The sequence below is a fragment of the Medicago sativa genome, chromosome 6 (genome assembly GCF_051527215.1).
Source record: "Medicago sativa cultivar Bolivia chromosome 6, Bolivia_mono, whole genome shotgun sequence".
Classification (NCBI taxonomy): domain Eukaryota; kingdom Viridiplantae; phylum Streptophyta; class Magnoliopsida; order Fabales; family Fabaceae; genus Medicago; species Medicago sativa.
The window spans coordinates 53,245,869-53,268,449 of record NC_140754.1 but is presented as its reverse complement, the minus strand read 5'-3'; the positions used below and the strand labels follow the sequence as shown (position 1 = coordinate 53,268,449).

The following is a 22,581-nucleotide window of genomic DNA, read 5'->3' as shown; positions in this document are numbered from 1 at the left end:
AAACTTGATGTTCTCTTTAATGGCGTATTTGTCTGTGGAGAATCAGGCTGTGATTGATAGGTTGCCGGTTGTAAATGAATTTCCTGAAGTTTTTCCTGATGAGATTCCAGATGTGCCACCAGAGAGGGAGGTTGAATTTTCGATTGATCTTGTACCGGGTACGAAGCCTGTGTCGATGGCTCCTTACCGTATGTCAGCCCCCGAGTTGGCAGAATTGAAGAAGCAGTTGGAAGAATTGCTTGATAAGAAGTTTGTAAGATCGAGTGTCTCACCCTGGGGAGCGCCGGTATTGTTGGTGAAGAAGAAGGATGGTAGCATGAGATTGTGCATAGATTACCGTCAGCTTAATAAAGTGACGATAAAGAATAGGTATCCACTTCCGAGGATTGATGACTTGATGGATCAATTAGTGGGTGCACGTGTGTTCAGTAAAATCGATTTGAGGTCAGGTTACCATCAGATTAAGGTGAAGGATGAAGATATACAAAAGACGGGCTTTAGGACACGGTATGGGCACTATGAATATAAAGTGATGCCTTTCGGTGTTACTAATGCGCCTGGTGTGTTCATGGAGTATATGAACAGAATTTTTCATGCTTTTCTAGATAAATTTGTGGTTGTATTTATTGATGATATTTTGATTTATTCTAAGAATGAAGAAGAACATGCAGAACATTTGAAGATTGTTTTACAGGTGCTGAAAGAAAAGAAGCTGTATGCAAAACTGTCAAAGTGCGAGTTCTGGTTAAGTGAAGTACGTTTCCTTGGCCATATTATTTCTGGAAGTGGTATTGCAGTTGACCCGTCGAAAGTTGAAGCGGTATCGCAATGGGAGACTCCTAAGTCAGTTACGGAGATTAGAAGTTTCCTTGGCTTGGCTGGTTATTACCGTAGATTTATCGAAGGATTTTCGAAGTTGGCACTTCCATTGACTCAGTTGACCTGTAAAGGTAAAGCTTTTGTGTGGGATGCTCAGTGTGAGAGTAATTTCAATGAGTTGAAGCGAAGATTGACGACGGCTCCAATTTTAATTTTGCCAGAGCCAGATAAACCTTTAGTTGTTTATTGTGATGCGTCCAAGTTGGGCTTGGGTGGTGTGCTGATGCAAGATGGTAAGGTAGTGGCTTATGCTTCTAGACAGTTGAGAATTCATGAGAAAAATTATCCTACACATGATTTAGAGTTGGCTGCTGTGGTTTTTGTGTTGAAAATTTGGAGACATTATTTATATGGTTCCAGATTTGAAGTGTTTAGTGATCATAAAAGTTTGAAATATTTATTTGATCAAAAGGAGTTGAATATGAGGCAGAGAAGGTGGCTAGAGTTGTTGAAGGATTATGATTTTGGTTTGAATTATCATCCGGGTAAAGCCAATGTGGTTGCAGATGCCTTGAGTAGGAAAACATTGCACATGTCGGCTATGATGGTGAAAGAATTTGAATTGCTAGAGCAGTTTAGAGACTTGAGTCTTGTTTGTGAATTGGCACCTCAGAGTGTGCAGTTGGGTATGTTGAAGATTAATAACGATTTCTTGAAGAGTATCAAAGAAGCCCAGGAAGCTGATGTGAAATTTGTAGACTTGATGGCTGCTAGTAATCAGAATGCAGATGGTGATTTTCAGGTTGATGATCAAGGAGTGTTGAGATTCCGAGGCAGGATTTGTATCCCTGATAATAATGAATTGAAAAAGTTAATTTTAGAAGAAAGTCACAGAAGTAGCTTGAGTATCCATCCGGGAGCTACAAAAATGTACCATGACTTGAAGAAACTGTTTTGGTGGTCTGGGTTGAAGCGTGATGTCGCACAATTTGTTTATGCGTGTTTGACTTGTCAGAAATCGAAAGTTGAACATCAGAAGCCTGCTGGTTTGTTGACGCCTTTAGATGTGCCGGAATGGAAATGGGATAGCATCTCCATGGACTTTGTGACGAGTTTACCAAACACTCAAAGAGGGCATGATTCCATTTGGGTTGTTGTCGATAGATTGACGAAGTCGGCACATTTTATTCCAATTAATATCACTTATTCGGTAGCTCAGTTGGCGGAGATTTATATTCATAATATTGTGAAGTTGCATGGTGTCCCGTCGAGTATTGTGTCGGATAGAGATCCGAGGTTCACTTCTAGATTTTGGAAAAGCTTGCAAGAAGCTTTGGGCTCTCAGTTGAAGTTGAGTTCAGCGTATCATCCGCAAACGGATGGTCAATCAGAAAGAACGATTCAATCATTAGAAGACTTGTTGAGGGTGTGTGTACTTGAGCAAGGTGGAGCTTGGGACAGTCACCTACCATTGATAGAGTTCACGTACAACAATAGTTACCATTCGAGTATTGGTATGGCACCTTTCGAAGCTTTATATGGTCGAAGGTGTAGGACTCCTTTATGTTGGTTTGAGTCGGGTGAAAGTATTGTGTTGGGACCTGAAATAGTTCAGCAGACTACGGAGAAGGTCAAGATGATAAGAGAGCATATGAAAGCGTCGCAGAGTCGACAGAAGAGCTATCATGACAAGCGTAGGAAGGACCTTGAGTTCCAAGAGGGTGACCATGTGTTCTTGAGAGTCACTCCTATGACCGGTGTGGGTCGTGCTTTGAAGTCCAAGAAGTTGACTCCAAAGTTTATTGGTCCTTATCAAATATCTGAGAGAATTGGCACGGTGGCTTATAGAGTTGGTTTGCCACCACATCTTTCGAACTTGCATGATGTGTTTCATGTGTCGAAACTTCGGAATTATGTAGCGGACCCTTCACATGTTATTCCTAAAGATGATGTGCAAGTTAGGGACAATCTTACGGTGGAAACTTTACCTTTGAGAATTGATGATCGTAAGGTGAAGACGTTGAGAGGCAAAGATATACCTCTAGTGAGGGTTGTTTGGGGAGGAGCAACTGGTGAAAGTCTTACTTGGGAGTTGGAGAGTAAGATGCAGGAGTCATATCCTGAGTTGTTTGCTTGAGGTAATATTTCGAGGACGAAATTCTATAAGTTGGGGAGAGTTGTAACGCCCATTTTTATTCTATTACTTTTAATAGATGTGTGAATATTTTTATATGACTTTATCTGTTAAATATATGATTTTATGTGAAATATGTGTTTTTGGTGATTTTATGTGATATATGGTGTGATGCTATTTTACTATATAATTTAGGAAGTTGTATAATATTTAAATGAATGTTGTTATTATTTGATAGAAATAATAGGAGAAATAGAAATAGGCAAAATTATTATTTATTTTAGTTAATGGGAATTAAGTAAATAATTATGAGAGTTTAGTGGGAGTTAAATGAAAATAAAGGAGTTATATTTTTGGGAGTAAAAGAAAGAAAAAGTCAGAACAGAAACATTTTCACGTACAATTGAGAAAAACTGGTTTTTGGGAGAGAAAGAGGAGAAGAACCAAGAGAAAGCTAGGAGAAGAGCTAGGAAGAGAGAATCCAACCGTTTTTGCTGTAGAATTTGCTGAATTAAGGTAAGGGTGGGATTCCTTTCACTAATAATATGTATAATTCTGAAATTTGATGAATTGTTGTATTCTTGATTTTAGGGTTAGAAAGTTATGCTAGACTGCTATAATGAAATGAATTATGTTGAGGATCATGTTTTCTATGTTGTTTTGACTGCTATGTTGATGAAAATTGAGAATTAGGTTAAAAGTGGTGAATTGATGACTAGATGGTGGGAAACCATAGAATTGATGTAGAAAAACGTTTACATATCATAGGGTAACCATAGTACATTGTTTCAGTCAATTTAGGGTCAATTATGAACCTCAAAAGGGCTTAGAATGGTAAAAATCGCATTGTTGAAAAGCTGTTTTTTTTGACCTGTTACTGTCAAAAACGTGGCACGTTTTGGGAATCGTGGCACGATTTTAAAATGTCGAAAGTTGGGTTTTTCTGGTAGTAAAAACGTGGCACGTTTTCCAAAATCGTGACACGTTTTCTGCAAACTCTTTCCTCGATTGTTCACTGATTTTCACCTGCTTCTGTGTTGAATTAGCTTTCGGTGTAAACATGAAAGTTGTAGATAATTAAGTTAGCTTTATAATGGCCTTGGTTTGGAGTGGAAAAGATTTGTAGATTTTGAGTTATGATAAAAATAGTTCAGGTGGGTCTTCAGAAAATTTTAAGAAAACTTAGCATAACTAATCTCTAGTTAGTCCAAAAACTTATGGTTGGTTTCCCAACTTCAAACTTAAGTGTTAGGGATTTAGTTGAGGTGTTTTATGGATATTTGACTTATGTTCTATTGATCAAAACTTAATTGCTTTTGGGGCATGTTTTAGACTTTGAAATGAATGTAATTGATTTATATATATGCTATGTTGTTGATTTCCGTTGTTGATGTCGTTGTATCATTTGATGTCGAAGTTGGGGAGTGTGTCATAATTGTTTTAGGCACATATGTTGTTGTTATAGTCGTTGTTGAAGTTGTATGTTGATATACACAAGTTGAGTCCATTTGCATACTCACATCTGTTGGGGGCTTATGCCCTGGAATGTTCATCATTCAACCCGTTGGGGGCTTATGCCCTGGAATGTTTATCATTCACCTGTTGGGGGCTTATGCCCTGGGATGCTTTAACCATCCAAATCGTTGGGGGCTTATGCCCTGGAATGCTTAGCATTCAACGCGCGTAGATTGGTACCACCTGCATGATGCATTGGTTGTTGTTGTCGTAGCATTGTTGGGTTGTTGTTGTCGTTGTAGCATTGTCGAGTTGTTGTCGTTGTCGCATTGTTGAATTGTCGGTGTCGTTGTGGATAACATTGTTGTTGTTGTTGTTGTACCTTGTTGCTGAAAATAATTATGTCGTTGTTTATGTGTTTATTTAAATACATTATTAATGATGCCTGTTGTGATATGCTTTGTTGTTTTCATTAATTTGATGAATTATATATTATTATTATTGGATAAGTTTCTCACCCCTTCTGCGTATATGTTGCCTCGACCGTGGGTAATGTGCAGGTACTGATGACTTGTAGGTTTGGTCGGCTCAAGTGTCTAGGGCTCTGATACATATTAGGATGGGGAAATCGTTGCGAATGTCTTCTCATTCTTTTATGTATCATATTTTGAAAAGACCTCGTTGTTGGATTTATCATTGTTGAGGATAATGTCTATTACGTTGAGGCCTTTGTGCCAAGATTTTCATTGATGTTGAATTTGGTTGAAACTATATTTTTAAAGAATTATTCCGCTGCAGTTTATTAAGATATTCTAAACATTGATTTTAAGTAAATAGATATTTCCTATTTATGAATTTTTGAAAAGTAGTGTGACACTCCGTTGTGTGATTACTCTGATTATAATAATTAATATTACGTTGTTGGGAGAACGGGGTGTTACAATTGGTATCAGAGCAGGTCGGTCCGTCCGACCAATTAGTAGAGTCGTGTCGAGCCTAGTAGTGTTGTGTGACAATTTTGTATTGTCCTTGTTGTCCTGTTTGTTGTTTGTTGTGTAACCCTTTGTATGGACTGGTTGGAGTACAACCATGTCCATATTAATTGTTTTAGTAAGTCGGTGTGTTTTTCTTCTGCCGAAGAAGAGAGTGGAGCAGAATTGTTATCTACTAAGCAGCTGAAGCAGTTAGAGCATGATGGAAACTTGATGTTCTCTTTAATGGCGTATTTGTCTGTGGAGAATCAGGCTGTGATTGATAGGTTGCCGGTTGTAAATGAATTTCCTGAAGTTTTTCCTGATGAGATTCCAGATGTGCCACCAGAGAGGGAGGTTGAATTTTCGATTGATCTTGTACCGGGTACGAAGCCTGTGTCGATGGCTCCTTACCGTATGTCAGCCCCCGAGTTGGCAGAATTGAAGAAGCAGTTGGAAGAATTGCTTGATAAGAAGTTTGTAAGACCGAGTGTCTCACCCTGGGGAGCGCCGGTATTGTTGGTGAAGAAGAAGGATGGTAGCATGAGATTGTGCATAGATTACCGTCAGCTTAATAAAGTGACGATAAAGAATAGGTATCCACTTCCGAGGATTGATGACTTGATGGATCAATTAGTGGGTGCACGTGTGTTCAGTAAAATCGATTTGAGGTCAGGTTACCATCAGATTAAGGTGAAGGATGAAGATATACAAAAGACGGCCTTTAGGACACGGTATGGGCACTATGAATATAAAGTGATGCCTTTCGGTGTTACTAATGCGCCTGGTGTGTTCATGGAGTATATGAACAGAATTTTTCATGCTTTTCTAGATAAATTTGTGGTTGTATTTATTGATGATATTTTGATTTATTCTAAGAATGAAGAAGAACATGCAGAACATTTGAAGATTGTTTTACAGGTGCTGAAAGAAAAGAAGCTGTATGCAAAACTGTCAAAGTGCGAGTTCTGGTTAAGTGAAGTACGTTTCCTTGGCCATATTATTTCTGGAAGTGGTATTGCAGTTGACCCGTCGAAAGTTGAAGCGGTATCGCAATGGGAGACTCCTAAGTCAGTTACGGAGATTAGAAGTTTCCTTGGCTTGGCTGGTTATTACCGTAGATTTATCGAAGGATTTTCGAAGTTGGCACTTCCATTGACTCAGTTGACCTGTAAAGGTAAAGCTTTTGTGTGGGATGCTCAGTGTGAGAGTAATTTCAATGAGTTGAAGCGAAGATTGACGACGGCTCCAATTTTAATTTTGCCAGAGCCAGATAAACCTTTAGTTGTTTATTGTGATGCGTCCAAGTTGGGCTTGGGTGGTGTGCTGATGCAAGATGGTAAGGTAGTGGCTTATGCTTCTAGACAGTTGAGAATTCATGAGAAAAATTATCCTACACATGATTTAGAGTTGGCTGCTGTGGTTTTTGTGTTGAAAATTTGGAGACATTATTTATATGGTTCCAGATTTAAAGTGTTTAGTGATCATAAAAGTTTGAAATATTTATTTGATCAAAAGGAGTTGAATATGAGGCAGAGAAGGTGGCTAGAGTTGTTGAAGGATTATGATTTTGGTTTGAATTATCATCCGGGTAAAGCCAATGTGGTTGCAGATGCCTTGAGTAGGAAAACATTGCACATGTCGGCTATGATGGTGAAAGAATTTGAATTGCTAGAGCAGTTTAGAGACTTGAGTCTTGTTTGTGAATTGGCACCTCAGAGTGTGCAGTTGGGTATGTTGAAGATTAATAACGATTTCTTGAAGAGTATCAAAGAAGCCCAGGAAGCTGATGTGAAATTTGTAGACTTGATGGCTGCTAGTAATCAGAATGCAGATGGTGATTTTCAGGTTGATGATCAAGGAGTGTTGAGATTCCGAGGCAGGATTTGTATCCCTGATAATAATGAATTGAAAAAGTTAATTTTAGAAGAAAGTCACAGAAGTAGCTTGAGTATCCATCCGGGAGCTACAAAAATGTACCATGACTTGAAGAAACTGTTTTGGTGGTCTGGGTTGAAGCGTGATGTCGCACAATTTGTTTATGCGTGTTTGACTTGTCAGAAATCGAAAGTTGAACATCAGAAGCCTGCTGGTTTGTTGACGCCTTTAGATGTGCCGGAATGGAAATGGGATAGCATCTCCATGGACTTTGTGACGAGTTTACCAAACACTCAAAGAGGGCATGATTCCATTTGGGTTGTTGTCGATAGATTGACGAAGTCGGCACATTTTATTCCAATTAATATCACTTATTCGGTAGCTCAGTTGGCGGAGATTTATATTCATAATATTGTGAAGTTGCATGGTGTCCCGTCGAGTATTGTGTCGGATAGAGATCCGAGGTTCACTTCTAGATTTTGGAAAAGCTTGCAAGAAGCTTTGGGCTCTCAGTTGAAGTTGAGTTCAGCGTATCATCCGCAAACGGATGGTCAATCAGAAAGAACGATTCAATCATTAGAAGACTTGTTGAGGGTGTGTGTACTTGAGCAAGGTGGAGCTTGGGACAGTCACCTACCATTGATAGAGTTCACGTACAACAATAGTTACCATTCGAGTATTGGTATGGCACCTTTCGAAGCTTTATATGGTCGAAGGTGTAGGACTCCTTTATGTTGGTTTGAGTCGGGTGAAAGTATTGTGTTGGGACCTGAAATAGTTCAGCAGACTACGGAGAAGGTCAAGATGATAAGAGAGCATATGAAAGCGTCGCAGAGTCGACAGAAGAGCTATCATGACAAGCGTAGGAAGGACCTTGAGTTCCAAGAGGGTGACCATGTGTTCTTGAGAGTCACTCCTATGACCGGTGTGGGTCGTGCTTTGAAGTCCAAGAAGTTGACTCCAAAGTTTATTGGTCCTTATCAAATATCTGAGAGAATTGGCACGGTGGCTTATAGAGTTGGTTTGCCACCACATCTTTCGAACTTGCATGATGTGTTTCATGTGTCGAAACTTCGGAATTATGTAGCGGACCCTTCACATGTTATTCCTAAAGATGATGTGCAAGTTAGGGACAATCTTACGGTGGAAACTTTACCTTTGAGAATTGATGATCGTAAGGTGAAGACGTTGAGAGGCAAAGATATACCTCTAGTGAGGGTTGTTTGGGGAGGAGCAACTGGTGAAAGTCTTACTTGGGAGTTGGAGAGTAAGATGCAGGAGTCATATCCTGAGTTGTTTGCTTGAGGTAATATTTCGAGGACGAAATTCTATAAGTTGGGGAGAGTTGTAACGCCCATTTTTATTCTATTACTTTTAATAGATGTGTGAATATTTTTATATGACTTTATCTGTTAAATATATGATTTTATGTGAAATATATGTTTTTGGTGATTTTATGTGATATATGGTGTGATGCTATTTTACTATATAATTTAGGAAGTTGTATAATATTTAAATGAATGTTGTTATTATTTGATAGAAATAATAGGAGAAATAGAAATAGGCAAAATTATTATTTATTTTAGTTAATGGGAATTAAGTAAATAATTATGAGAGTTTAGTGGGAGTTAAATGAAAATAAAGGAGTTATATTTTTGGGAGTAAAAGAAAGAAAAAGTCAGAACAGAAACATTTTCACGTACAATTGAGAAAAACTGGTTTTTGGGAGAGAAAGAGGAGAAGAACCAAGAGAAAGCTAGGATAAGAGCTAGGAAGAGAGAATCCAACCGTTTTTGCTGTAGAATTTGCTGAATTAAGGTAAGGGTGGGATTCCTTTCACTAATAATATGTATAATTCTGAAATTTGATGAATTGTTGTATTCTTGATTTTAGGGTTAGAAAGTTATGCTAGACTGCTATAATGAAATGAATTATGTTGAGGATCATGTTTTCTATGTTGTTTTGACTGCTATGTTGATGAAAATTGAGAATTAGGTTAAAAGTGGTGAATTGATGACTAGATGGTGGGAAACCATAGAATTGATGTAGAAAAACGTTTACATATCATAGGGTAACCATAGTACATTGTTTCAGTCAATTTAGGGTCAATTATGAACCTCAAAAGGGCTTAGAATGGTAAAAATCGCATTGTTGAAAAGCTGTTTTTTTTGACCTGTTACTGTCAAAAACGTGGCACGTTTTGGGAATCGTGGCACGATTTTAAAATGTCGAAAGTTGGGTTTTTCTGGTAGTAAAAACGTGGCACGTTTTCCAAAATCGTGACACGTTTTCTGCAAACTCTTTCCTCGATTGTTCACTGATTTTCACCTGCTTCTGTGTTGAATTAGCTTTCGGTGTAAACATGAAAGTTGTAGATAATTAAGTTAGCTTTATAATGGCCTTGGTTTGGAGTGGAAAAGATTTGTAGATTTTGAGTTATGATAAAAATAGTTCAGGTGGGTCTTCAGAAAATTTTAAGAAAACTTAGCATAACTAATCTCTAGTTAGTCCAAAAACTTATGGTTGGTTTCCCAACTTCAAACTTAAGTGTTAGGGATTTAGTTGAGGTGTTTTATGGATATTTGACTTATGTTCTATTGATCAAAACTTAATTGCTTTTGGGGCATGTTTTAGACTTTGAGATGAATGTAATTGATTTATATATATGCTATGTTGTTGATTTCCGTTGTTGATGTCGTTGTATCATCTGATGTCGGAATTGGGGAGTGTGTCATAATTGTTTTAGGCACATATGTTGTTGTTGTAGTCGCTGTTGAAGTTGTATGTTGATATACACAAGTTGAGTCCATTTGCATACTCACATCTGTTGGGGGCTTATGCCCTGGAATGTTCATCATTCAACCCGTTGGGGGCTTATGCCCTGGAATGTTTATCATTCACCGGTTGGGGGCTTATGCCCTGGGATGCTTTAACCATCCAAATCGTTGGGGGCTTATGCCCTGGAATGCTTAGCATTCAACGCGCGTAGATTGGTACCACCTGCATGATGCATTAGTTGTTGTTGTCGTAGCATTGTTGGGTTGTTGTTGTCGTTGTAGCATTGTCGAGTTGTTGTCGTTGTCGCATTGTCGAATTGTCGGTGTCGTTGTGGATAACATTGTTGTTGTTGTTGTTGTTGTACCTTGTTGCTGAAAATAATTATGTCGTTGTTTATGTGTTTATTTAAATACATTATTAATGATGCCTGTTGTGATATGCTTTGTTGTTTTCATTAATTTGATGAATTATATATTATTATTATTGGATAAGTTTCTCACCCCTTCTGCGTATATGTGTTTTATCTTGGTTTTCGGGTGTCAAACATTGATTACGTTTGAACCTTTTTAACCGGTGATATCTTATTTTTTCTTGGGAAGGGAAAAAGTAAGCAAAACCCTTGAGAATCGAGGTCCGGGAGTTGTTTTCGCTACGGGAAGGTGTTAGGCACCCATAACGACTATAGTATCCTATAGGAACCGTCTTTACTTTCTACGCGCGCGCTTTGTTTTTAAATGCTATTTTGAAAGTTTTTATTGAACCTAAGAGGTTTACTAAGTAAAGAATTGGAGGGAGAAGAATGTTTTTGGATTTTTATTTTATTTGAATTGAAGGAAGTTTGTTCCTTGCCTACGTACCCGTTTAAGGGATCAAATCCACCGTAGTTCTCTTCCAAAAATGTTTTTGTTTTTGTTGGTTGATTTTAAGTTTGAAAATTGGAATTTGAAGAATAAGAGAGAGGCCTTAAAGGCATGAGAGTTTAAGAAAAGGTGAGGTTTGATTAGTTATTTTGGAAAAAAGTCGAGTATGTTTGATTAAGAAAATGAAAAGGGAAAATACAATGGGATTTTGATCCCAAGGTTTATTTTGAAAATGGTTTGAGTGAAGTTTGTTCAAGTTTTTTTTTGGAAAATGATTTTTCTAAGTGTAAAGCCTAAGCATTCATCTAAACATACAATCCTAAACATACATCTAAACATGCATATTCCAACTATATACCTAAAGTGGTGTGTGTGCATGTGTCGGTGCTTGTGTCGGTGTACATTATTAGAGTCAATTGTCCTTTACATCGTTGGCCTAGATACATTCTATGGTCTTGCAAGGAATTTAAAGGCATAAAGTAAAATATTACAAGAACTCCTAAGTCTTTACATTCTAAACCTTGGTACAAACTAAATTGCAAGAAAAATAGGGGTGAATATGGGATGCTTATGGATGAATGAATCATGAAATGAAATTGTTAGTAACACAAAATATAATATGGCAAGAAAAATACTACAATAGTGGTAAAACCGACAAGAATAAGGTGTCAAAATACACTAAAAATTTATCATAACATCTTAATATGCATATGACCTATATTTCTCTCATGATAGCAATTTTCAAAAGGGTTTTATTGCAGCCATAATGTGAGAATTATAGGAACATATTCAAGTTAAGGGTTATGATACATTTTTAGACGTATTTGGCATTTTATTTTCACAAGGCTTGTAAAACAAGTAATCAACCACAACACATTCACAAAAAGTAAAGCATACAACAAAACAGGGATATGCTTATCACAAATTCACATGTCACAATCCAATATCATGCACCAAGATGAAAATCAAGATCATGCAATTTTCCACAAGATTTAACACAACACACCACAAAATAAGCAAGAAAGATATCACATTATTTTTTACCAGTTTTTATTACGTAAAAACAACACAAAATTATCACAAATGTATCAAGACATATTCACATTTTTTTTAGAGAGTTTTCTAAAGATTTAAAAACTGCCAGGGGTGTGATCAACAAAATCTTGCGTGGGAAATAGCTAAAAATCAATAAAAATGCCAGCCAAACAGATTGTGAACCCAAGCCCACACACATGGTTGGATCTGGATCGTCCAAGGGCCTCAGAGGCGTTGGATCGATCCAGGCCATTACAACCCTAGATCAAACCGGCTCAGACGAAGGAGCATGATAAAGATTGTGTACGTGCGCGCGTGGGATAGCAGGAGGAGTATATAAACATTTCTCTTCACAAAAAAATCATTTGAGAGTTTCTTTTCTCTCTCTAAACAAATTGACTCTCCCTTCTCTCTAAAATTGCTTGGACGGAGAAGAAGAAGACAGAAGTTCCGACGCGGCGGCCGGCCGGTTTCCGGCGGCGGCACTACCGCGTCGGAGAGCTTAACTTGCTTTTTTTTATAAATTTTTTATGGAAATCGAATCCTCTTCTTCTTCTCTAAACGAATCCATACATATAACCACCAAATCCAACTCGAAACAGCCTAGATCTACATTCTAAGTTTCGAAAAAAAGACATTCAAAGAAGCAGAAGTAGAGTGAGACGATGTTTGTTACCTCGTTTCTGAATATTGAAAGGTTCCAGAACGCTAATCTTTACTGGATTCACGTTTTGCTCCTTCCTTTCCTTCGATTTGTTCTCGGATTCCTCTTCTTTTCACGATCTGGACTTCTTATTGCGGTATTGTTGAGGCTTGTGATGAACCTCCTTCACGGATTCTTGCTCACTGTGGTTCGGATTCGTGAGGTTGTGGTTCGGTTGTGACAAACTCGTGTTGTTTGTGAATTCGTGACTCTTGCTTTCGAATTTGTGTTGTTATGGATTGGATACTGGAATCTTTGATTCGATTCTGGTGATGATGATTATGTATGGATGATTCGGTGATGATGATTATGTGTGGATGATTTTGATTCTGGAAAAGTTGTTAGGGTTTGTTCTTGATGTTCTTGATGAACATTCATCAAGTTCATCAAGAGTTTTGTGCTTTGATCTGAAAACGCAGAGAGAGAGAGAAAGGAATCTGTTTGTGTTGATTTTTTTGGAAAGTGTGAAAAAATTGAATTGACTTTGACTGATGAAGTGGCTTATATAGCTGACACATGTAACTGCTGGACCAATAAGCCACTGCCATGTGGCGTAACTAACTCTTGGACAAATGAAAAACTGACACGTGGCACTGGACTAAACAAACTTTTTGGACTAAACTGCAAATGACTAAAAATAAAGGACTGAAATGCAAAAAATGACAAAAAAGGACTTAAAAGTAATTAATAATAAAATTGGTAAAAAACGTAATTTGGAAATAAACGTAAAGTGAAACGATTAAAATTGACAAAACGGACTAAAACGAACCAATGGCCTAAATGAGGTACTTTAAAGTAACCTCTCTCTGCCGAAATTTCGTGTGAAGTGACCAAAATGCCCCTGGGGCTAAAACGACTAAAAATGACTCAGATGCAAATTTTAAAATGGATTTTTTTAACAGAGAGTTAAAGCAAACATTTATACAAGCAAATTAAAAGACTTAGAGACAATTTTAGGAGTTTGAACAGGGTTTTGACACGTGAAAAGACTAAAATGCCCCTAGGGGCACAACCGACTCAAAATGACTTCAAGTGCAATTTTTGAACTGGATTTTGACATAGAATTGAAATAAGGACTTATTCTGACCAATTGAAAAGACTTAAACAATTTTCAAGGATTAAAATGAGTTGAGTGCAGGAAATGACTAAAATACCCTTCTATGTGAATTTTGCAAATAACATCGAAATAAAATGCAGAGAAAGATGTAATTGATCAGAGACATATCAAATGAAAATACAAGAAAAGAGGAATTGAGTTAGTATTTTTAGGTCCAAAATTAGGGTATAACAGCTGCCCCTATTTAAGTTTCTTTGTCCGGAGAGTCAAGAGACAAAGTCTTTGAGTTGACGGGACGAAGATGCTTAAATATTAACATTTGCACTGTTTTTGGACATAAAAATACGCTTTCAGATTTTCAAAAATATGAATGCCATGCAATACTTTGATTATGAATGCAAGACAAACAACTGGAGTCTATGGAACATGTCATGTCACTGGGGATTCAGGTGGACATTGACAAGGTAGACAAACCAGGGGATAGAAAATAAGGTACAAGCTGTTCTTTGGATCGAACTAGTCACTTGACCAAGGAATACAAAACAAGAGATAGGTACAAGTTGTTCTTGGGATCGAACTTGGCACTTGACCGGAAACATAGACATATAGGCAGATACAAGTTGTTCTTTGGATCGAACTTGACACTTGATTGAAGATACAGACAGATAAGCAGACGCAAACTGTTATTTGGATCGAACTGGCTGTTTGGCTGGAGATATAGACAAAAGGGTAGATACAAACTGTTCTTTGGATCGAACTTGCCGTTGGATCATCACCACATCATGTGGGCAGGTGCAAACTGTTCTTTAGATCGAACTTGTCGTTTGACCGATAACAAAGCATAAACTGGGTACAAACTGTTCTTTTGGATCGAACTTGTCATTTGTCCGGAAGTATAGGTATATATGCAGGTACAAGTTGTTCTTTTGGATCGAACTAGTCACTTGACCGATAGCAAGACATGTTGGGAGTCTGAGTTGACAAGATACCTATTGAGGGTAAATTGTCATTGACTTGATTCGAAGATAGACATGACCATTTTTGTTGGCCCAAGAGCAAATTGAGAGTGAATTGACATTGATTTGAATTGAATTGAAAATTGACGTTGAAAGAGAGATTGAGATTTGAGATTGAGCAGAGACATAGACATAGACATTGGATTGGAGAGTTGAAATTGGTATTGAGATTGGATTGGAATTGAATTGAAAATTGAAATTGACATTGACATTGAGATTGGATTGAAATTGGAGATCAAGTTGAAATTGAAATTGAGATTGCTTCGAATTGAGATTGAATTGAATTGAAATTGGAATTTGAGAGTTGAGATTGCATCGAATTTGACAGTTGAAATGATTTGAAATTGAGATTGGAGATTGCATCGAATTTGACAGTTGAAATGATTTGAAATTAAGATTGGAGATTGCATCGAATTTGACAGTTGAAATTGACTTGAATTTGACAGTTGGAATCGAGATTGAAATTGAAATTGAGTTTGACAGTTGCAATTTGGATTGGAATTGAGATTGGAATTGATTTGAAATTGGAATTGGAAGTGGAAACTGATTTAGATTGGAAATTGAAATTGGAAATGCACCATGTATGTATGGCATAACAAGATTATTGAATGTATGAGCACATAAAATGCATGATTATGCATGTATGAATGCTTGAAATGCATGATTGGTTTGTAATTTGACAGAGAAGTTTTACAAAGGCAGACAAAACATTGGAAGATTGGGCACGTAGTGGCTCGTGCTGCAGCATATTCACAGGGGAAAACCTCTTTGTAGAGATCGTCGTTGAAAGACGCATCGAAACCATGGCTGTGGGCAATAAAACTTGTAGAGGGGGGCCCTTGGAGCCCTTGGATACAGGTTGCCGTTGTTAGGCGTGTCAGTGCTGGGTAAACATTGGATGTTCGCATCTGTGGTCAATGTTTTTCATTATTTCATTCTTTCATTTTTCAATCCCTATTTTTGCCTGAACCGCCCTTTCGGGTTTTCGATTCACCGGGGAATAAGATTCTTTTCATTGCCCCATTTTTGCCTGAATTGCCTTCATAGGTTGTCAATCAGCGGGGTGCTCATTTTTGCCTAAGCCGCCCTTTCGGGTTTTCAACTTAGCGAGCTTTTCATTTTCATTTTTCAATTTTTCATTTTCATTCTGTTTTTTCATTCTTGCCATTGACCACAGATCATCCTGGGGAGTAACCTGCTTGTAACATGTATTGAAATAGACATTGACATTCATTTATTCATGCATGCTTCATTGAAATGTACCCTATTGCTCAGGTTTGTTTTCAAAATAGACAGGAAAAGACGTTTCAATTTTCAAAAATGTTTGTTTCAGACATTGACGTTATCAAATAGAAAGAATATATTTTGTATATAGCACTGAAAGTAGAAAGAAAAATAGAGTTTCAAACAATAGCACAGGCTCAAATTGATGTAGAAGAGTGAGAGTCCGCCAAAGGCGTGACTTCACGGATTTACAAAGCTTGGAAAATGGTAATTTTATTGGTTGGTGATACATTGAACACGATGACCGCTACATTTCATAAAAATTTTGAATTCACAAATACAGAAGCCTCTGATGAAGACGATCATTGACAGTTGCGGATACCCCAAGGGGTGATGGTGATTTGCCAGATATAGTTACTTGTCTTTTATCAACCTCATTTTTGCATGAACCGCCCTTTCGGGTTTTCGGCTCATCGAGGCGCTCATTCTTGCCTGAGTTGCGTACAATCTCAGCGAGCTCTTTCATATTCATTTTTTTTTTGTCCCTTACTTTTGCCTGGATCGCCCTTTCGGGTTTTCGATCCACCGGGAAGCGCATTTTTGCCTAGGCCGCCCTTTCGGGTTTTCGACCTACCACGCTGTTCTTTTCTTTCTAGACAAAGTATTTCTTGACTATATCGGCATTAACAGGATTTGGGAGTTCAACACCATCCATGTGTGTAAGAATTAAAGCACCACCAGAGAAAGCCTTCTTGACAACATAAGGACCTTCATAGTTAGGTGTCCACTTGCCCCTTGGGTCGGGTTGCTGGCTTATCCTTCTTTTCAATACAAGTTCACCTTCCTTGAATTCTCGAGGTCGGACTTTCTTGTCAAAAGCATTCTTCATTTGCACTTGATACAACTGTCCATGAGCCATAGCATCCATACGTTTCTCTTCAATCAGATTCAATTGATCATACCGACTTTGACACCATTCAGCCTCAGTTAACTTTGCTTCCATGATCACTCAAAGAGATGGAATCTCCACTTCCAGAGGGAGAACTGCTTCCATACCATACACAAGAGAGAAAGGAGTTGCCCCGGTTGAAATGCGTACTGTAGTACGGTAACCATGCAAGGCAAAAGGTAGCATTTTGAGCCAGTCTTTGTAAGTAGTGACCATCTTCTGAACAATCTTCTTGATGTTCTTGTTAGCGGCCTCAACTGCACCGTTCATCTGAGGTCTATAAGGAGAAGAGTTGTGATGTTCAATTTTGAATTCTTCACATAAAGCTTGCATCATGCTATTGTTCAGATTAGAACCATTGTCAGTAATGATCTTGTTGGGAACACCGTATCGACAGATGATGTTATTCTTGATAAACTTGACAACCACTTGCTTGGTCACATTAGCATAGGAAGCAGCTTCAACCCACTTGGTGAAATAGTCAATTGCCACTAGAATGAAACGATGTCCATTGGAAGCCTTCGGTTCAATTCTTCCGATCATGTCAATGCCCCACATAGAGAAAGGCCATGGGGAAGATATAACATTGAGGGCATGTGGAGGCACATGAATCTTGTCAGCATAAATTTGACACTTGTGACATCTCTTAGCATGTTTGTGGCAGTCACGCTCCATAGTCATCCAGTAATAGCCAGCTCTTAATAGTTTCCTTGACATGGTGTGGCCCGAAGCATGGGTCCCAAAAGTACCATCATGTACATCATGCATCAACTTCTCAGCTTCTTGTTTATCAACACATCTCAACAAGACCATGTCATAGTTCCTCTTGTATAGCATTTCTCCGTCCAGAAGGAATTTACTAGCCCATCGTCTCAATGTCTTTTTATCCCTGTTGGAAGCACCAGGTGGATATTCATGATTCTGCAAGAATTGTTTGATGTTGTAATACCAAGGCTTTTCATTATTCACACCCTTATCCGCTTGATCTGGCATATTTTCAATGGTAAACACATGAGCGGGTCTATCAAGACGCTGTACTTTGATTACAGGCACGTCATTCCAATGGTTCACACGAAACATGGAGGATAAAGTAGCGAGAGCATCAGCCATCTGATTTTCATCCCGCGGGATATGGTGCAGTTCGACCTTGGTAAAGTATGTCAACAGACGTCTTGCATAGTCACGGTATGGGATCAGCTTCTCATGATGAGTCTCCCATTCACCCCTTATCTGATTAATAACAAGTGCAGAATCTCCATAGATATCAAGGTGCTTAATTCTCAGATCAAGGGCTTCTTCAATGCCCAAGATGCATGCTACGTATTCGGCTATGTTGTTTGTGCATTCGAAAGTTATTCGAGCGGTGAAAGGAATGTGGTGCCCTTGCGGTGTTACAATGATGGCCCCAATTCCTTTACCATAAGCATTAACAGCGCCATCAAACACCAATCCCCACTTGCTATTGGGATCCGGACCTTCATTGATCAGTGGTTCTTCACAGTCTTTTGCTTTCAGATACATGATCTCTTCATCAGGGAAATCAAACTTAATTGGCTGGTAATCATCAAGAGGTTGAAAAGCAAGATGCTCAGCAAGGACACTTCCTTTGATTGCTTTTTGAGCTTTGTACACAATATCATATTCAGACAACAACATTTGCCAACGTGCAATCTTTCCAGTAACAGCAGGCTTCTCAAAGATGTACTTGATTGGATCCATTCGGGATATCAACCAAGTTGTATGATTCACCATGTAATGACGCAGGCGTTTGGCAGCCCAAGCTAAAGCACAGCAAGTCTTTTCAAGCATTGTATACCGAGTCTCACAGTCGGTGAACTTCTTGCTCAGATAGTAGATGGCATGTTCTTTCTCACCAGTCTCGTCTTGCTGACCGAGAACACAACCCATTGAATCATCTAACACTGACAGATACATAATCAAAGGCCTTCCTTCCACTGGTGGGACAAGGATAGGTGGTTCCAACAGGTATTCTTTAATGCTATCAAAAGCTTCCTGACATTCATCATTCCATACAACAGGCTGGTTCTTTCTGAGCAATTTGAAAATTGTTCCACAGGTAGTAGTCATGTGAGATATGAATCTTGAAATATAATTCAGACGTCCGAGGAAACCTCTGACTTGCTTCTCAGTTTGAGGGGCCGGCATCTCTCTGATGGCTCGGACTTTGTCAGGATCAACTTCAATGCCTCTCTAACTGACAATGAAGCCTAGCAACTTTCCAGATCTTACACCAAAGGTGCACTTGTTAGGATTCAACCGCAGCTTGTACTTTCTCAGTCTTTCAAACATTTTTTTCAAATACACAACGTGCTGCTCTTCATCACTTGACTTCACAATCATGTCATCAACATATACTTCAATCTCTTTGTGAATCATATCATGAAACAGAGTGGTCATACCCCTTTGATAGGTAGCACCAGCATTTATCAAGCCAAACGGCATCACTTTATAACAGAATGTTCCCCACGGAGTGATGAAGGACGTCTTTTCTCTATCTTCAGGTGACATTCGTATCTGATTATAACCAGAGAAACCATCCATAAAGGAGAACACTTTGGATTGAGCAGTACTGTCAACAAGCACATCAATATGAGGCAATGGGAAGTTATCTTTTGGACTGGCTTTATTCAGATCTCTGTAATCAACACACATTCGAACTTTCCCATCTTTCTTTGGTACTGGTACGATGTTGGCAATCCACTCAGGATATTCAGCTGTCATGAGGAAACCTGCATCAATCTGCTTTTGTACTTCAGCCTTGATCTTTAGAGCCATGTCTGGACGAGTCCTTCTCAATTTCTGCTTGACAGGAGGACATTCAGGTCTTGTCGGTATCCGATGTTCCACAATCTTGGGGTCTAGACCCGGCATATCTTCATAAGACCATGCAAAGACATCTGGATAATCATGGAGGAGCTGAATAATCTTCTTTTTCACTTCTGGCTCAAGTGCAGCACCAATCTTGATCTCTCGCTTGTTCTCTTCAGTACCCAGGTTGATAAGCTCAATTTCTTCCTGGTTAGGCTGAATGGCTCTTCTTTCTTGCTCAAGCAGTCGAGTGATCTCATACGGTATCTCTTCATCATCATCCTCATCTTCAGCTTCATATACAGGGAATTCAAAATTTGGAGGAACCATAGGGTCATTGTGTTCAACGGGTTTATTGTGGTTCAATCTGCATAATATGATTGGGATGATTTTTAGAAAAAGTTTTTTTTTTATGCAGATTTTTGAAATTGATAAGAAAATACAGATGTTTTGGTTTTTTCTGGCATTACCATTATTTCCAAGAAAAAGGCACTAAAAAAAAAGTAAAAAACAAAGAGTCGTGAGAAAGACGACAACTTTTATTGATAACGGCAATGCCGAAACAAACACGCCCTTACAATGATATCACTTTCGCCTTGGGCAGAGCGAAAGGATTGTTATTTTGAAAACGAAAGAAAAACATGAGCAACAAGACACATTACATGGAAGCATGCATGACTAAAGGAACATCAATGGCCTCCCAATTTCTCACAGTGCCTCCTGGTACAACAAATGTAGGCACATGACTACTCTCAGCAGCATCTTCAACAATAGCATTGATGAACCCGGCACTGTAGAAAGTTCCTGTTGAAACACCAGAAGTTGGGGAGAATCCAAGGCCCTCTTTACGCTTGTTTTCCAGAATCTGAATCACTTTGCCCCAGCCAGCAGCTTGCCCTTTTTGAACAGCCTTCTGGGCGTCTTTCAGTGAAGCCATGCTAGCACCGGCTCTTCGGGGTTCTGCACCTTCAACGGTCAATCCTTGAAATGACGTCCCTTCAGCGGACCCTGCTTCAACACAAGAGAAAGATGACAATTGGCTAACCAGATATGCTTCTTCACCATGCACAGTGACAATCTTACCATTCCTCATAAACTTGAGCTTTTGATGCAAAGTAGAAGTGACTACCCCAGCGTCGTGAATCCACGGTCTTCCGAGGAGACAGCTGTAAGAAGCATTGATGTCCATGACTTGGAAAGTAATCTGAAATGTCTCGGGACCAATGGTGATTGGCAAGTCTACTTCCCCAAGGACATCTTTGCGAGATCCGTCAAAAGCCTTAACCAAGTAGCTGCTTCCCCTCAGAGAGATTCCATGATGGCTCAATTGTCTCAGTGTAGACTCAGGCATTACATTCAAGGATGATCCCGTGTCCACCAGCACGTTAGATATCATGTCAGACTTACAGTGCACTGAGATATGCAGAGCCAAGTTGTGGTGTTTCCCTGCTTCGGGGAGCTCATCATCACCAAACCCCAAGTTGTTGCAAGCGGTAATGTTACTCACTATCCTATCAAACTGATCCACAGAGACTTCATGATCAACATAAGCTTGCTCCAATATCTTCATCAACACTTTCCTGTGAGCTTCTGAGCTCATGAGCAGTGACAGGATGGATATCTTTGATGGGGTTTGCAGCAACTGGTCAACAATCTTGTAGTCACTCTTTTTTATAAGCCTCAGAATTTCATCCAGATTAGACTCGTCAATAGATTGGCCTGTTGGGCCGGGGCTCTTGTCAAGAGGAGGAGCAACTGGTGGAGTTATTGTGGCAATAGCGGTAACCACCTTCTTTTGGAACAATGGTGGACGGACTTTTCCACTTCTCAGAGCTGTAATTTCACTAGCAACATTATCAACTGTAGCTGGAGATACCAGAGGCACCTTCACTCCATTCTCGACCATGGTTGCATTGTACTTGTAAGGAACAGCTTTTGTAGAGGCATATGATACCGGACCAGGTAACCTGATCACCAAAGGTTCAACATTCCTTGTTTGGGATGCACTTCTGGTTGGGGAATCATGAAACACTGGAACAATCACACATACATCACTGACGATCAAGTGTTTGTCATCCATCAGACTCTGGATATCATCTTTCACCACACAACAGCCCATAGGATTTTGGAGACATTCTGAACAAGAAGCATGATCATGATTGAATAAAGAAGCCTGACATAGCTTGACATGTCGCGGTACTAAGGGAGTAACAATGTTGCGGACATCCAACATGGGATCCTCTTGAGGACCGGGGATTCTTTCGAAAGCCTCGATCATGTTAACAGCAGCATGGTTTGGAAGTGGATTGTCAAGAACATGAGGAACACTATTCTCAAAGGTCAACCTTCCTTTTTCTATCAGATCTTTCACAATATATTTCAGAGCATAGCAACCTTCAATATCGTGGCCTTGAGCGCCCTGATGGAATTCACATGTAAGATCATGTCGGAACCTGGGAGGCAAAGGATTAGGCGGAGGCTTGCCTGGTCTAGTGACACAGTGTCCCTTAGCAAGTAAAGTTGGGAGCAGCTCAGCATACCGCATAGGTATTGGTGGGAAAGAAGGCCTGGGTCGGGGACCCTGTTGTTGCTGAGCAAGAGGCTGTTGTTGTACTTGTTGAGCAATGGCATTGACGGGCACTGGTAGTTGACCCGGTGGCAGAGGATATTGCTGATAGAATGGCAGGAAGAAAGGATGTTGCGAGTATTGCATGTATTAGTAAGGCAGAGGTAATTGTGTAGCAGCCGCAGATGGGTTACCAGATACCATCCCTACTTCAGATTCTTTCCTCTTATGGTGGCCATTACCGTACTTCTTTGGTGCGCTAGCTGAGGATTCACCCTTCTCAAGAACAATGATACCCTCTCTGACA

At 39.2% G+C, this 22,581-nt stretch overlaps 1 long non-coding RNA gene across 1 annotated transcript; it reads left to right on the top strand.

Moving 5' to 3' along the window:
- Positions 1-3,292: 3,292 nt before the first annotated feature.
- LOC146915644 (uncharacterized) lies at positions 3,293-5,205 on the top strand. The gene is made up of 2 exons (XR_015014708.1): positions 3,293-3,469; positions 4,969-5,205. It is a non-coding gene; the product is annotated as an uncharacterized LOC146915644 (long non-coding RNA).
- The last annotated feature ends 17,376 nt before the right edge of the window (positions 5,206-22,581 follow it).